General features: G+C 48.4%; 1 long non-coding RNA gene across 1 annotated transcript in view; it reads left to right on the top strand.

The window, feature by feature from the left end:
- Positions 1-208: 208 nt before the first annotated feature.
- Positions 209-16,767, top strand: part of LOC138286766 (uncharacterized) — a 162,995-nt gene continuing 146,436 nt past the window's right edge. Inside the window, exon 1 of the long non-coding RNA XR_011202055.1 lies at positions 209-400. This is a non-coding gene — a long non-coding RNA (uncharacterized lncRNA). The remainder of the gene's footprint in view (positions 401-16,767) is intronic.

The raw sequence follows: 16,767 nt of genomic DNA, 5'->3' as shown, positions 1-16,767 counted from the left end.
TGTTACATATTTGGAGGTAGAATGTCACTCACACAAACACCAACACCACGGAAATGCCACAAATACATAATTGAAGTACTTGGTAGCTATGTGTATTCAGTAAGTCAATAACTGCAAACTTTGTTGTTGGTGTTCAAAACAAACAGAGAGTAGGTCACGTGGTTTACTATCAGATGGTAAAAAAAGGTTTACGATCTCAGAGGAAAGAGCCATTCAGTTGGGGGTTAGAATGGCGGACATATTCCTCCGGAAGTTTGGGCCCCTCGATATGACAAACCCGACAGAAATGAGGAACTTGGTAATGACGTGGGTGAAGGAGACGTTTCAAGATGTGGAGCATGTTTCTACAGAAACGCTGCAGGACTTGCTGGGAGAGAAAAAATAGGACTTCCTTCTTCTTGTGAGTTGTTACAGCCAAGCTTTTTGTTTTCATTTGGAGTGTGTGTTGCATTAGGCAACTCGTGAAGTTTTGCACAGTAGACAAACTTTATCATTGCACTTTGAAAAGATTACAAAGTTGATCAAATATGCAACACTTCCTAAACTTCCAAAGAACCTTACAAAGGAAGAATTTTCCTGCAAAAAAGTTTTTACCGGATTGTGGCACCGTGAAAGATGTGCTTTTGCTGGAATTATTTTCTTGCAAATCTGATTTACTCTAGCCCGAATTTATTTTTTTAAGGTCTGCAAACTTTTTGAAGGTCCTTAATTTTTTTTTTTACTTTCCAGATTTGTGTAATCAAAACCTTCCCAACTTCGCACTTTCTCCCTTTAGTTTCTATGGTAATAAACGGGGAAGAAAAAACACACAACACTTTCGATTTTCATATGTGTTTCGTACCGAACCAGTTGTTTAACTCTTTGGTTTATTTTGTGCGGCATCAAGAAAAGAAAAAACACACCTTAAACAGTTATCTGCCTAGGGCAGGCAGAATTGCTGGGGCCAGAGACGAAGAGTGGTCGGTTCCACGTGTACGCTCCAGAGGTTTTGGGAGAAAGTTACCCACCCACATTCACATTTCTTGTTGGATGCAATTGAAAGAGGGCCCTTTAATGTTCAGTGACGGAGAGAAGCCCCTTAGGGAAGAGGGAACAATGCCACAAAACCGTTGCTGTGTGTGGAAAAGGCCGTTTTATTGGAAACAGGTGCACTTACAAAGAACAAACCTTGGCCTTCGCCTTACAAAACTAAAACCTCACAAAAAATCAAAACCGCCTATCCAAATTCCTCCACCCTCCCCTCCCTCCCCTCCCCTCTCTCCTTAACCTTACCCTGCTGTCTCTTCCTCTGTTCATGATTTTAATACTGTTTTCCTTGTTAAACCTGTTTGTTCACCTTATCCATTTCTTAATGCAACCTGACAATCGACCCTGCCAAGTATCATAACTGCTAATGGCAAGCTTCCTTCCTGTCCGTTGTGTCCTGCTGTTGTCCCCCCATTCAATATCTGAAAGTGTCCTGCCAGATTCGCTAGCCATACGTATTTTGTTTGTCATGTAACTCTCTCTGCCTCTGCCACCAGAAAAAGTCAGCTAGCCTGACTTTTTCTGCCCCCCGATTTAACCAGCGCGACATCACACTGCCGGAAGCATTTCTTTCAATGTCTCCTTCATATGCAGTAAATAAAGCTCCATCCCCATAAAAGACAAGTGAACCCCATCACCTCTGAAGAATTCCACGTCCTCAAACCTTAAATCCTTGTGCTCCATAAAAGTAATACCGCGACCCACACAAAAACCCCTCATCTCCTTGTTTAGTTTCCTCCTCGGCCGCTCAATGGCGTCTGTCTTTTTAGCCCCACGCCAAACCTGCTGTGGCAGAAAACCTGTGAACACCACGTGGCACCCCGCCACCGTCTTAGAATCTCCTCCAAATCCTTCTTCATGCCCTTCATTAGATTGAGTCCCGTTTGCTCGACCAGGTCATTCTCCCCCACATGCAAAAGCTGAACGTACTGGCAAACCCCTTGAACTGCTAACTTCGGTAAACGGGGTAATAACTTGTTCCATTTGAGGCCCATTTCCCATCCCAGTGCACGTGATATCGCTCCCCATCTAACCCGAGATTTTGTCCAATGGCAGTTTGGCGTGTTTGTCGCTGCGCCCACTTCACAAAGGAATGTCCCACTACCCAGATAGAACGGAAGGACACGTCCGGACCTGGCACCACACCTGTGGGAAAAAACAAAAAACATTAGACCCTACTTCCACTTCCACCTCCCCAAGCCCATTAACTCTTCCTTACCCCATCCCCCCATCCCAGCTCCGTAGCCACACCAGTCCTGAATGAGTGAGTACCGAAATGCCCCGCATCCTGGCCCATCGCTGCCAGACCCTTCCTCATGATCTCTAAAAGCTGATATGCTGTGACCCTCTGCCCATCACCATGCCAAAAAACTGGCCCCTCCCGCGACCTGCTGTGCTCTCTCCACCACTTGCCGAGTAGTAAGGGACAAATAGAGGCCACCGAATATTGCCGTAATATGACGTCAACCCCTCTCCCCAGCTGATCCGTTTTGGAGCACTTCAGCCTAATCGTCACTCTGCACCGGTCCAAGAACACATTCTGCCAAGAAATGCCTGCTTTTCGCCCCAAACCCAATAACTCAGAGACCCGAAAAGCCCCAAAAAACATCCACGCCATAAGGGTCTTTAACAGCAAAGCTTCCTGTTCATCCACGCACACCTCACCCATGTTCCTCAGAAGGCCCTTCAACAAGCTCAACGACAACGGCTGTCTCTCTCTCTCTCTCTCTCTCTCTCTCTTACCCCCTTCTTTTGCCCAACATTCAAGAATCCGCTGCCCCAGTTCCCCCGCCGATGGGTGGTATCCCCCAAAAAGTTTTCCCAGAAACCCCAGCCCCGCCAGCTTACCTGCTATGGTTACCCTGGACTGCCCCTGGCCAATTAATTCCATTGTAAAATGAACCACATCTTCCACCCTGTCACTATGCAGATCCCTCCTACATGCTCCATAACTTAAAAACTCCTCTCAGGCACACGCATATATGTGTTGCGTAGAGGAATTCATCACCAAGAGAAGCATCCGCTAGTGCCCATGTTCCACATCTCGGCTGGCATTTCTGTTCTGCTCAGGTCTTCGCCCGAAACTAACCCACGTAATCTCTCCCACTGTGAACGAGACAAAGCATCCGCAATGTCACTGTTCACTCCTGACACATGCCGCGCGCTAAACGGAATATCCTGACATAAATACTGCAACATAAACACCCTAAGCAGCTGCAAGATTTGAGCCTCCCTGGCTGACTGCCTGTTAACCATCTGCACCACTGCCAAATTATCCACCCGAAACAAGTGCTTCAGCAAATGCCCCCACCAACATACAGCCACAATCAAAGGAAACAACTCCAGAAACGCTATGCTGCGCCCTCCATTCTTCCATTCTGCTGGCCAACTCTCTACCCACCACCTTCCATGCCAGTAAATTCCAAAACCATGCACCCCTGCTGCCTCGAAGAAGATTTGCACATCCCACTCATAATCCTGCCACGCCTGCAGCGGTATGCCGTTGAAAGACTCCAAGAATGTGCACCACATGCGCGAATCCTCCCACACACCTGCCTTGAGTCGCACATGATGATGAGGAAGGGAAAGCCCCACTAAAGACATCCCCAGCCTCCTACGGGAAAGTCCGCCAAGCTCTCACCGCCCTACAAACAAAATTAAGATGTCCTAGCAATACCTGCACCTCCCTCACTGTTACCTTACTCTTCTGCAGCATAGCATTAATCATCTGTAACATCCCCACCCTCTTCTTGTCAGGAAGTCGTGCCGTCCCAGTCACCGTGTCCAACTCAATTCCCAAGAACGTTAAAACTGTACAGGGCCCCATGGTTTTCTCAGGGGCCAAGGGAACACCGACGTCCCCCATCACCTCCTGAAACTGCTGCAGCATCTCCGCGCACCTTGGAGAATCTGCTGGCACCGCAAAGAAAAAATCATCACAGTAATGCGTCACATGTCTGTGCCCCTTGACCAATGTAAAAATCCATTGTAGACATGTACTGAAACATTCACAAAGGGCGTAGGAGATAGACCAACCCATCGGCAGCACCTTATCTACATACCACTGCCCTTGAAACTGGATTCCCAGCAATTCAAAGTCGTGTCGGTGGACCGGCAGCAAGTGGAAAGCAGACTTGATATCTGTCTTTGCCATCAAAGCACAAGGCCCCAGAGCCTCCACCATGTCAATAGCCACGTCGACCGTCGCATAGCACACTTTTGTCAGCTTCTCCGGTCTGAAATCATTCACAGTGGAGCCTTCCGGCCAGGACAGGTTTGAATTAACCAATATTGGCCCCCCCTCCTTCTTGAGCACCACCCCAATCGGTGACACAATAAGGTTCTGCATCGGCCACGCTGTAAAAGGGCCAGCCATGCGACCTTCAGCCACTTCCGTGTCAAATTTCTGTCTCACCACCTCCTCTCTACCCCTCACCGATCTGAGGTTTTCAGCCCACCTACACTCTCTCGGTCCTGTATATCCCAGCCGGAAACCGTGTGTGTAACCTTGAATCCACTTGTCAGCGTCTTGTCTCCTGTCATACCCCTGTACCCAGAAAATAAGGCGGTCGACTTTAACTGGAGTAAGTGCTTTTTCCTGCAAGGCCTTGCCTAAATCGCTGTGCTCCGGGGCTGACCCCCCACCACCGGGGTGGGCTGTCCGTAACAGTGTACAAGAGCATGCCGTCCTGCACACATGGAGCACTTGTGCCTGAATTTACAGTACTCTTGAGGGCATGCACCTTTATTGTAATCCCAGCACGCTCTGGTCCGTGCGTTGGCACCTTGAACCGACTGTCCTTTTCCAGCTGCCCCCACCCCTGGGGTGGGGTGCTCCCGAAATAACCGATAAGTAATTGGAAGACCACTGGCCGTAAATATGGTCCTCCCGAACTTTGCCGGACCCATGGTATGCTGCCAAAGATCTGCATCTATCTCACCCCGCTGCACCTCCGGGTCATCCGCCATTCTGGACCTAAATTCCTTATCATATTGCATCAAAGCGTACCCACCATAATTAATCTGCACTTTTGGAATAATGTCCATATACTTAAAAAGTGCCACTGACCTGTCAGGATAGCGTTCGCAAAATACACTCGATAAAATCAAAAAGGCCGCTTTCCAATTCTCGATGGTGACGGGCACCTTTGGCCTCTTAGTGAGCTCAGATTCTTCCTCTTTTGAGCCCTCCTTCGATCTGACCTCCCTGTGTAATAACTTTAAGATCTCAACATACTCCCCTTTCCGTTTTTTTTCCTTTGTTGTCTGCATGAGGTGTTGCCCTAAGGGTTTGGCTGTGCTCATATACAGCAATTTGGTGCCCTTAGCAACTCACTGGTCCGACTTGTCTTCCACCTTAGCGGTCCCCGCCAAAGACGCATCACTGTCCGTTGTCACCCCCACATCCGCAACATACACACCCTTGACCAACCGCGTCTCCCTGGCACCTTCCCGCGCCTCAATAGCCTCCAAAACCATTCGCGTCTTGCCATCTCACGAGCCCTTACCTAGCGCCAAGGTCGGCGGATGCTCCTGTGCCTTCTGCCTAGCCAGCTGGGCTCCCTCCAGTATGACTATGCGTGGCTGAACTGCCGTACGTGATTTCTGGAATGACTGATCAACAGAGGTTAGCAGCCCCCCGCACAGGTACCATACCAAACCTGCTCCTCCTCCCCATACCCATCTGAGATTTCCCCTTCCTCTACACTCACCTCCTCAAAATCTAGGTGTCCGTCTTCCTCTCCTGCTCCCTCCTGATCCCCTATCACCATCTCTTCACTTACCATCAACTCCCTAGCCTCGTAACTCACTGTAGGGGCGCCGGCATCCCCCGTAACCTTACGCGCCAAGACGCTGCTCCTCGGGGAAAGCAACGCCGGTGGGCGCACAACCCCTACCATCACACCTTTCCCGAGGAGCGTCCTTGGCCCTATTTTGCCGCATCCAGTCATCTGTTGACGCCATCCAGCTGCCCGCCCTGGGGACTGACTTCTCTTCGTCCCAGCGCCTGGGTAGCCGCCACTCGTCCCTGCCTCTTCCTGCCAAAAAAGGTCCGATGTGCCGGTATGAAACCTATCTCTCGAACCCTTTGCGACCATCGTACCTGGAACTCTCACCTCCACCGGACGCCCCAAACCTGCTGCCTTCTTTCCAACTCCCAACCCCCTGTAACCCACTCCTGGTCTGACCCCTGCAAAAACCTGTTCCTTGGTACCCTACACATGCCCGGGGGGTCTTACCTGCACAGGCGGCGATCCCCTGTCCACGCAAGTGCCTTCGCCCTCCCCTCCTAAACCCCACTTCACTATATGACACACTCCAGACTAACATTGTATGCCAATTCTGAGAAACTGGTGTCCGACTCTTGTCCCCATCCTCCTGCATGTTCATCTCTTCCTCTCCAAATTCCCCCTCTATCCCCTTTCCCTCCCATCCCCCTTTCATACCCATTTCCCATCCCTGGTCCAATCGCTATTGCCTGCCCCCCACTTCCTTGGGATCCTCCTGAACCTTGCCGCCTGTCCTTGTGGACACCCCCCCTTTTCTGCCCGTTTCTCTCTCCGTTACCTGCCCATAAAATGGACACCCCTGCTCTGTCCCCCCTTTCCCCCTTTCCGCACTTGTTTCTCGCGAGCATGCAACCCCAGGCTTTCTTGCCGTGTTCGTCCCCTTCCCCCCTTCTCCTCCCCTTTTTAAACGCCTCTTGGGCCGCGCTCAGGTCTCACGTCAGAGCGATGTCCACAACCACTGCCTGCATACCTGCTGTGGCCGCACTCAGCTTCTGATCCTGAGCGCCTCCTGCCACCACTCCTCTGCCAGCCCCCTCAACCCGCTGCACCTTTTTTGGCAATCCGTCACCTCTGGGGGAACCCACCCTCACTCCCTGCAGAAGCCGCGCCACCCCTCCACCCGCCCCTCACCTCTCACCTGCTCCTCTCGTCCACGACCACGGCACAGGGGTGAACAGACCCAAACCGCCGCCACAACTCCTTCCGCCGCTTTCTGTACCAGCAGCAATGCCTGCTGCACACATTCATCGGCCATGTCCGACAGCCGAACTGACCCGTCTGCGACCAAGCGCGCAACACCTAAGGTAATTGAGGATTGGAAATGTTTTATCCCACCTAATACCAACCGCCCACTGCGTCACCTAATGACAAAATGGTGGCTGGTTCCTAAGATGTCCCCCATATATACTCCCCCCACCGCCCAACAAACATAGCCCAAACAGCCCAACGTTGCCCTGGGCCGTACAACCTTTGCCAAAAATCCTGTGGGGGAGACCTCACTCCGTTCAGCAGTCCACCCTACCAACCCCCCTTCCGGGCCTCATTTCTGTGGTTCAATCCATTCCCATGCATGGCAACATTTTAATACGGGAAATTAGGATGTTTTGAAAAAAGTCAAGGTGAAGCAGAAGTACTTTTAGGTTGGAGACATCTGAAATAAAATCATTTTTGGCTTTGTAAAATCGGGCGTCTCCTGCCTGAATCGCATCTGTTGGCCTGTTTGCTTTCCTGCTTTATGCACACCCCTGCCTTGAAAATGTTTATGGTTCGTCCCATTAAACATTGCAGGATCGATAATACATATAGGTCCTCATTACAACCTTGGCGGGAGGCTGAGGCCGCCTGCCATGGTTGAACTGCTGGGCGGCCGCCATTGCGGCTGCACTCCAGCTGTGACCATTGAGATCCCCGCTGGGCCGCAACACAGGAACCAGCTCCAAATGGTGCCAACGGTGTTGCGGCTGTGCGACGGGTGCAGTTGCACCCGTCGCGCTTTTCACTGTCTGCTGTGCAGTGGCATGGGCAGTGCAGGGGCCCCGCGACTCCCCTTTCCGCCAGCCTTATCACGGCGGTTCAAACCGCCATGTAAAGGCTGGCGGGAGGGGGACTCATAATCCCCTCGGCAGCGCTGCATGCAGCGCTGCCCTGGCGGATTAAAACTGCCGGGACCACTGTGGCGAGAAACCGCCGGTCCTGGCGGTGCGACCGCAGCGCTTCCGCCGCGGTCGTAATTCCCCTGGAAGCACCAGCAGCCTGTTGGCGGTGCTTCCTCCAAAACAGCCCTGGCGGTCAAAGACCGCCAGGGTTGTAATGACCCCCATAGACTGGCAGCTTGTGCAGTGGCTTGCTCTCAGTTAGTTTGTGCTTGCTACTGCCTGTAGGCGTAACCTTGACCAGGTTCACATATCCAAAAACTCTATGCATATTAAAAGGGGCTCTGCCCATTTCTGCAACTAAGGGGCAGCCCCACTTGCCAGCCTCTCAGAGACTTTAAACAAGATATCTCAGAATGGGCAACCCAGTACAGTAACCAGCTCAGTGGACTATGAAAATAAGAAATATCATAAAGTGACCTGCAGAGCTGCTGAAAGCTGACAGCATACTGAAAACCATAAACTGCACACCTCTCACTTCGTCATCCATCACACTGGTAAGCGCTGCGTCAATTAATATGACAACTGCCCCTCAGTGGTCATCGCTCACAACATGGAAACACTTCCCACATAGGATCAACAGAAATACAACATCATTCCAACCACATACCGTACTCTGTGTAGCGTACTCCCCATGTAGGCAAGTGCACAAGCACCTCACATACTGGTAGTAAGTGCAACGTAAATTTTGAAATACAATTAGGGGTGGGCGGGGAGCTCCGCTCCGCTGGCGGATCTAACGGAGCAGAGTGAGGAGTTCACCAAAAACCCTGCTAGCCCCGCCAGTGGAGCAGAGCTGACCTGGTGCGCTCTACAGCCCAGTTATGGGCTACACCGCGCAAGCGTAGAGAGTCTGTGCTTGCACAGTGTAGCCCATAACTGAGCTGCAGTACGCACCAGGTCCGGCGACGGACCCAGGGATGGTCATGCCTCCCTCTGCCAGCAGCGGAGCATTGGGTCAGAGGGAGGCAGAGAGAGAGCCAGGTCGCTGGGGGAAGGACGACGAGGACCCAGGTAAGTCCTCATCTCCTGTTTTCATTTTGTGTTGTTGTTTGTGCACACTGGTGCACAACAAGAACTGAAACAGCAGCTTTCACTGCCTACGGCCCTGGCGTTGAATTCAGGCCAGGGCCTTAGGCAGTGAAAGCTGCCGTTTCAGGAATCGTGTGCGCCGGCCTGTCCAGTGTGCACTGCACATGGGCAGGCAGGTGCACAACAGGCCTGGCAACTTTCGGTGCCTACAGCCCCGGCCTGACTTCACACCAGGGCCATAGGCAGTGAAACAAAGCTGCTGTTCGGGCCTCTTGTGCACCGGCCTGCCCCGTGTGCAGTGCACACAGGACAAGCTGATGCACAAGAGGCCTTAAACGACAGCTTTTACTGCATTCAGGACTCTGCGGGTCATGGAACTCTGTCTCCGTGGAATTCCACTGAGTTTTTAATCAACTCAGCGGAATTCTGTGAAGTCGAACTCTGCCCAGGCCTAAAAACAATACAGTACAAAGGACCAGTAAGAGTTGCCATCTTGCATGTATCCTGACTGAACTTGGTTCTTACTGTCAGTATGCCACACATCGGTTGACCTTACTGATACTCACAGCCAGGGATGCAGCTGCCAGTAGTGCAGCTGGTGTATTGGTACTGGGGTCAAGTGGTGTTTGGGGCCAAGCCTGCCCTGCATTACCTATAGTCCACTTAAAAGTCTGCCTGCACTTTTTTTGTAAGCGTCTGCCTGGGGCCTAGCTGTTTATTTAGTCGGTGGTAGAGAAGGAGTGAAGGTACAGAGTCACAGTGGTAAGGAAAGAGAGAATGGAGAGATGTAGAGGAGAAATACGGGTAATACAGGGAGAGGAATAAATATATTGAGCTATAGATGGGTAACTGTGAATTACAGGGCTGTTTTTCAGTGAGAGATTCTGAGTGACATCAAATATGCAAAGCTCGAGTTGTCTGTGATGTCACTCAGAACCCTGAGGTGAAAAGCATCCCTTTAACTCTGCTTTCACCCATCTGTAGTGTTATGTTATTTACAACACCCCAAACCATATAGTACACAAGGGGCGGAGGAGTAATGAGGCAGCCATTTCTAACATAGCCTTTCCCAGCATCCCCACTCTCTGTGCCTTCTCTCCCCTCTAGAAGCTGTGTTCCCTAATCTCCAGCGCTGCTCTGACAGTCACTCAGAGAGAGACTTCCTGGAATTCCTTTATGAATTAGCAACAGTGGGTAACAGCTTTTGTTAATCACTGTTACTCCGTCATAGCAGTGAGGTCCTGGATTGGAATCCAGTTATTCATGCTACTGGCTCTCTACCAAATACTGCATAATAAAGTGATAATTAGGAAAATGGCGAGATGCAGGTGGAGTGGATAGGTAAATAAGGGGCGTTGAGTTGTAGGGGTTAATGAAACTACCTGGGTGGAAAGATTTAAAGAAGTGGGCAGGATACAAGTGCAATTACAAACATAAAAGGCAGAATAGAGAAGTGCATGGAGAGCGGCATGGGGGACAGGAAAGACTGAAAGGAAGTAAAGCGATACATGGAACAATGGACTCATGGACAAGAGAACATAGAGGAGCAGAGGTGATCAGATAGAAGGGTGGAGAGGCGCAGGTAGTATGAAAAATAAGAGCGTGGAGAGATACAGGGAAGAATGGAAATGTACAAGAGGTGGAGAGGGGAGAGAAAATGGGGTGAAGAGATGGAGAAAACATAGAGGGAAGAGAGTGGAGATAAACAGAGTACAAAGAGGACAGAGTGGAAAGAGGGGGCACAGCAGAGATACAGTGGAAAGGGAAGCAGGTGTAAGGGGAAACTAACAAGACACATAGAAAGAGAAGAGAGAGCGGTGGGGTGAATAGGGGTATATATATATATATATATATATATATATATATATATATATATATATATATATATATATGTATATATATATATATATATATATATATACAAAACAGAAGAGAGAACTCTGGGTAGCCCCAAGTTTAGGTGGACCACCTAAACTTGGGAACTACAGAGAGTTCTCTCTTCTGTTTTGCATTATTTATGCGTCACTCTAACCCTGAAAGGGTGTTGTTGTGATATATATATATATATATATATATATATATATATATATATTTAGGACCTAGTTTCCATAGGAAAAACATTTTTGTTTTGTCAATAACTTTGGCGCCGATTGACGCATCTTCACAAATTTTTAGAAATTAGTACCTCAGTCAGTTCAGCAGCTGTGTTGAATGTTTCAGGGGGTGATTTGTCAAGCAAGGGCTGAGAAAAAAAGGGGTCCTAAAACAATTTTTCCCCATGCAATTTCCCATCTCGATTTTAAACATGACTACAGCCTGAACCACTGGATGGCATTACACCACATTTGGCACAAAGTTAGCTCTTGGTCCAGAAAGAGCCCTTTTGTGATTTGATGTAAATCTGCTAAGTAGTTTTTGAAATATTAAAAGAAAACCAAATTTGTATATCTAGAGGCGCGAACCCTTCGCAAATCGAACCGATCTTGTGCAGAGATCTGATTGGCTGCCAACACTTCAACCAAGAAGTGTTGGTAGCCATTTTCGGACTCGAGTCCCAAACAAAAAGATTTAAAAAAAAAAGAAAAGTGGACATTGTTGCTATGAAAACCACAGCGAAATTACAAATTCTCACAAAAATTAAAAACACAAGAGCAGTCTCCCCTGCTTGTTTGTATTTCAGCCCTCGGGTGGGTCAGGTCCGGAGCTATGTGTCACTAAAAAAAACAAAAAAGGAGGGGGGGGGCACATGGGGCTCCCCTCCATTGGGCTTTTATGAGCCCCCGGACTACCACCTCCCTGGGGCTTCATTATTATTATGGAGGGGGTGCAGCACGGACCCCTCTCCTGTAACTCTTTGAGCCCCTGGGACCACCACCTCCCAGAGGCATAAGGATAATGGGTGCATGGGCCCCGTGGCCCCCCAGGCCCTAGGGAGCACCACCTCCACTTTCCTGGAGCAGGCCCTGTGATTTGAAAGGAGAGGGGCCGCCCCGCCCCCCTCTCCTGGAACCACTAATGGCCTTGGGCACTGCCACGCCCCAGGTCTGGCTCCTGCTATATCCTGAGGTGCCCACCCTCGGGAGACAGAGGTTTGCTTTCGCTTGGTGGGAGCTTTGACAGCTCCTGCCAAGCAAGAACAAACTAACTCTGCTCCCAGCAGGCAGGAACGGGACAACTGCTCCCGCTCGCTGGGAGTAGAGTTTTCAACTGTTGGGCAGGGAAACAGATGAAAGAATTGCTCCCACACACAGGGAGCTGCATATTTAACAGCTCCTGCAGGAGCCGGGAGAGCTGGCAGGGTACGCTGGGGCCTTGAGGCTCGCCCTGCAGTCCCTGGTGCATTGTTACACCATTCCTTTGTTGGAGCGCAATCTCTTCTGTAGTGACTGTGACGAGTGGGATATTTCTTCTGGTCCTCTCCTGGTGGGAGGAGAGTCCATTGTTCATTACTAAGAGTATGCAAATCCACAAAACGACCTCAAAGGTCCATCTGTTTGGACCCCACCCGTATACGTTAGTGGTAAGCAATGATCTTCCGGCCTTTTTACCAGCTTGATGGTCAGATTACTAAAAGCCCCCGAGTGTTTAGGATGCAGAGAAATATGAGCACATCTCCACCAAACAAAGAAGCACTTCCTTCATGTAATTAGGTGGAAGTACCCTTGCTTGGTGGAGATTCAACTCTTTGTAGTTTCACCCTCCTCTCTATACAAGGATTCACGTTGGCACAGATTTCACTATGAAGACACTTCAGGAAAAATAACTTTGTGAAAATTACACCACATAGTCACTGTAGACATTACATCGAGGTAATTTACAGTGTAGTGTGGAATGCACACTATACATTTAGACAACAAGGTAGCATGTAGTAATTAGCAAGTAGAAAGTACTCCAGTTGTAGGTAGGCATTTTGTGCCAAACTGTGGACTCTTTTTTGTTAAATAAGCCGGTACACATCCATTCTGGCACTGATGCTTATTTCACAGAAATCAAACTTCAGCACTTACAACTATAAACACAGCAGGTGCACCAGTTGAAGCTGTAAAGGACAAATCCTCCCATACATGCATGCGAGGAGGGATTGGCCAACCCCTGCCGCGCACGGCCAAAGGCCGTGTGTAACGTGGGGTTAGATGCCTGTGGGGGTTGGCTGCAGGCCAGGCACTGTGGCCTACCCTCGCTGCACACGGCCATGCCTGTATGTGGCATGTGGCTGAATGCATACATCATATTTTCCACTGATGTAAATTTTTACTAAAAAGGTTTTTATATTTCTACAAGTTCAAAGTTCTGGTTCAAACACCAGTAGCATTTATACTGTAAAAACCACAAAAAACTGTGGTGAAGAGTTCACCATTGACGTAAGCAACTACAAGCAGTACAGATAAGATAATGAGGTGCCTCTGGAAAGAAGCACATGCACTTGTTGGCCTCATGGGTGGGTAAGTTACTCTGACGTCATTCACCATATCTATCTTTCTGCACAACAAGAGATTATATGTTGCGTGCTGCTCCTGGTAGCCCTGCCTTGCAAATACTTATCTGACCCTTTACACAGTTCCCCTTAACACGATATGAATGACTTGTGGTTTTTAGGACCCCTGTGCTAAGGAAGGATACACCCTTCTGTTCCACCCTGTTCATGCTAAGTGAACATTTTGAAAGCAACAGTTGGTGCAGCTTTAAAGAAAAACTCTCATTCTAATGTGGCTTGGGCCTCTTGTGTGTTTTAGCTCAGCTAACTTAACAATGCAGCATGTATATATGTTTCCTAAGTAATAAGTGTTTGTTTGTCCTAAATATGACCTGCCTTTTCTATTGAACCCACAGTCTGTCTTTTTTTTAACATGTCATGTATTACGCCTTTCACTACCTACATTGGTTTACAACTATCTAGCCTAAAATGCTTGTATTGGGATTTGGGAACTTATGTTTGTTTGTATGTGATGTATTCCTATTCTTCCTACATCATTCCCCCCTCTAGTTGATTATTCAACTACTTTTCCTACCTTCCCATCTATTAATGAAATTAGGGGAATCATCACATACCCACTACTCTGTCCCTACCAATGTAGCTGTCATCCTTTTGCAACATGCTACGTATTATTACCTGAAAAATAAGACACATCAAAAGCAACAACACAATCAAAGGCAACAAGGCCTTGATCAACCCCGACATCCAGGATGGCACCCATTCGAACCAGCCCTCAAACCACCTATCAGCGCCACCCCCCTCATTGATCATTTTCTTTTGTAGATCATGCAATGTCTGAATGGCCTGAGTTAATGTCCCATTGTCCGCATCATTGGCCGGCACATAAGTACAACAGGCCGATCCAATCTTCTTACACACCCCTCCTTCCATGGCCGTCATTAAATCAAGTACATATTTGTGTTGCATTACCATCAGCCTAAGGGCTCGAAGTTCTTCCTTGATAGCATTGAACCCATCTTCAGTTGCACTTATGGTCTTCATCAATTCAAAGCGCGTGATCTGCAGCCAGCGTGCAGTTGCCTTCGCCTGAATGAATGGTAGGATGCTACCAAAAAAGATTTGGGCATCATTAAATAGTCTGTGTTCCTTTGGAACATCTTTCCACACTTCAGTACCAAGAAACTCAGCAGCTCGTTTTGTCCGGTAATGGTGAAGCAAGGTTGTTGGACGGCTCATGGGATGGTCATGTAACTGAGAGATGTCCACACCTGGTATTACGAGGGAGGGGGTGTGCAAAGTCACTAGGGAGCAGAGGCCATTCCAGTTCAGGTGTAGTTGCATGTGGAGCCGGGCCCCACACATCCAGTAGTGATCCATCAGGCTGGAGGTGCCGCCCTGCATATCAGCGTTGTAGGTGGTGATGTTGCAGTTGAGGTTACTCCCCACCTTCACTTTCCCTTTCCCTCTGAAACAAAGAGAAAACTGTGTTAATTTCATTGCTATTCTAGGGTGTATGGTAGTCCCTGTCCATGTATATCTCTGTATGTTCGCATCCCATATTTCCTGACATTGACCTATTATCTTATTAAAGCTTAGTGGACCTTGTGTCTTGGTACCATTCCATAATGATATTGCTCTACATGAGAACTTGGTCTCGGTATGCCATTTATCATGGGCAAATACTGATCCTGTGATACTAAGAACTGGCCTGCCTGCGCAATCAGGGGGCAGGGGTTCAGCTAAATAGTTACTACATTCAGATGATGGGTAAGACCTTCCAAAAATACCTCGACGTAATACCCATTTTTCCCAATCTGGGTGAAACATTGTTTACCCTGCTTCCTTCATTCTTGATATCTCTACCATTATCTCTTGTTTTTCCGTCAGGACTTGTAGGACTTCTGGGGTGGTGTCAAATCTAGTTGTGTTAACTCGTGCAGTAGCAGGACTAACGTGAGTTGGCTGTAGCTGTGCTCTCATTCTGCATAAAAATAGGTGCAGGAGACAATGTGTAATGTTTGGGGATGCCTCTTTAGGGAGATGCAAGTTATCTACTCCAGCAGCATGGGGGATGAGAGAGCATACATAACAACTGGTGTTGGATGTGGATGTGCCTATACTGTGCATGTGCTGATACCACACATTGTCAAACAAAGCAATATGGAGAGGGTGATGGTCAGTATCATTACCAACATTTCTACGCATGCGTGTAGTAATTGATATAGGATCAAAAAAAAAAATATATCCAAGGGCTAAAAGCAGCAATATCAGTACAACGAGGAGGAAAAACAAACATAAAATACATAACTGAAAAGAAGATTTGTCTAAGATTGAAGCTTTAGAGGGAGGCTTTACTCCGGTTGCTTCTCCTGTTCTCCCCCTTCTTTTTCCTGCTCGGTGTCCAAAGGGATGGATGTCATGGTTGGGGCCAGGCGGATATCCTGGAGGTGGTACCATGGTTTGTGGCCTTGGACTTTCATTGCTGTAGTTGTGCTGTCTGTCACTGGGAAGGGTCCATTGAATTTGCAGTCCTTCCACTTTCTGACAAAATTGCGAATATATACTAAAGTTCCCAAAGGTAATGATGTTTGTTGATCCTTTGCAGGAGATGCGTTGGCGCGCTTCTTGGCTGCACGTGTAACCTGTTTAGAGAAGAACTTTGCAACTTTGGTTAGCTCAGACATGTATTCATTCATTTCAGTTTGTACAACCTCAGGTGCACTCTCAGTCTCCAATTTATGTCTAGTTGATGGCACAAATGTGCTCATTGTTCTACCTGTCACTATTTGATGTGGAGTTAAATGATGATCTGATCCTGGGGTATTTCTCAGAGCAAAGAGTGCCACAGGGAGGCAGTATAGCCATTTCTTCTTCAATGTCACACATAATTTACTTATTCTGTTCTTGAGGAGGCCATTAAGGCGCTCCACAATTCCATTGCTTTGCGGATGATAAGCTGAGGACAATTTATTTGTTATTCCTATCAAGGTGGTGAGGTGATAAAAGATATTATTGACAAAATGGGTGCCATTGTCGGATCTGATCCCCTCAGGGACACCCCATCGCGGTATTACCTCACGGATCAAAAAATTAGCAGCAGATTTGGCATCACAGTGAACACAAGGTCCTGCTTCATCCACCTTGAGAATGGGCAGACTACAAGTCTCAGATAGCAATAATGATTGCATCTGTCAATCATATCAATGTAGTCAATGTGCAGTTCCTTAAAGGGACCTTGTGGGCGAGGTATTGTGGAAGCTATTACCTTAGATGTGGGATTTGGTGAATACTGCTGGCACACTGTGCAGGTGTGTTTCCAATCCCTTATTAC

The sequence above is a fragment of the Pleurodeles waltl genome, chromosome 3_2 (genome assembly GCF_031143425.1).
Source record: "Pleurodeles waltl isolate 20211129_DDA chromosome 3_2, aPleWal1.hap1.20221129, whole genome shotgun sequence".
Taxonomy (NCBI): Eukaryota; Metazoa; Chordata; class Amphibia; order Caudata; family Salamandridae; genus Pleurodeles; species Pleurodeles waltl.
The sequence above is the reverse complement of the archived record's forward strand: the minus strand, read 5'-3'. Positions and strand labels throughout refer to the sequence as shown.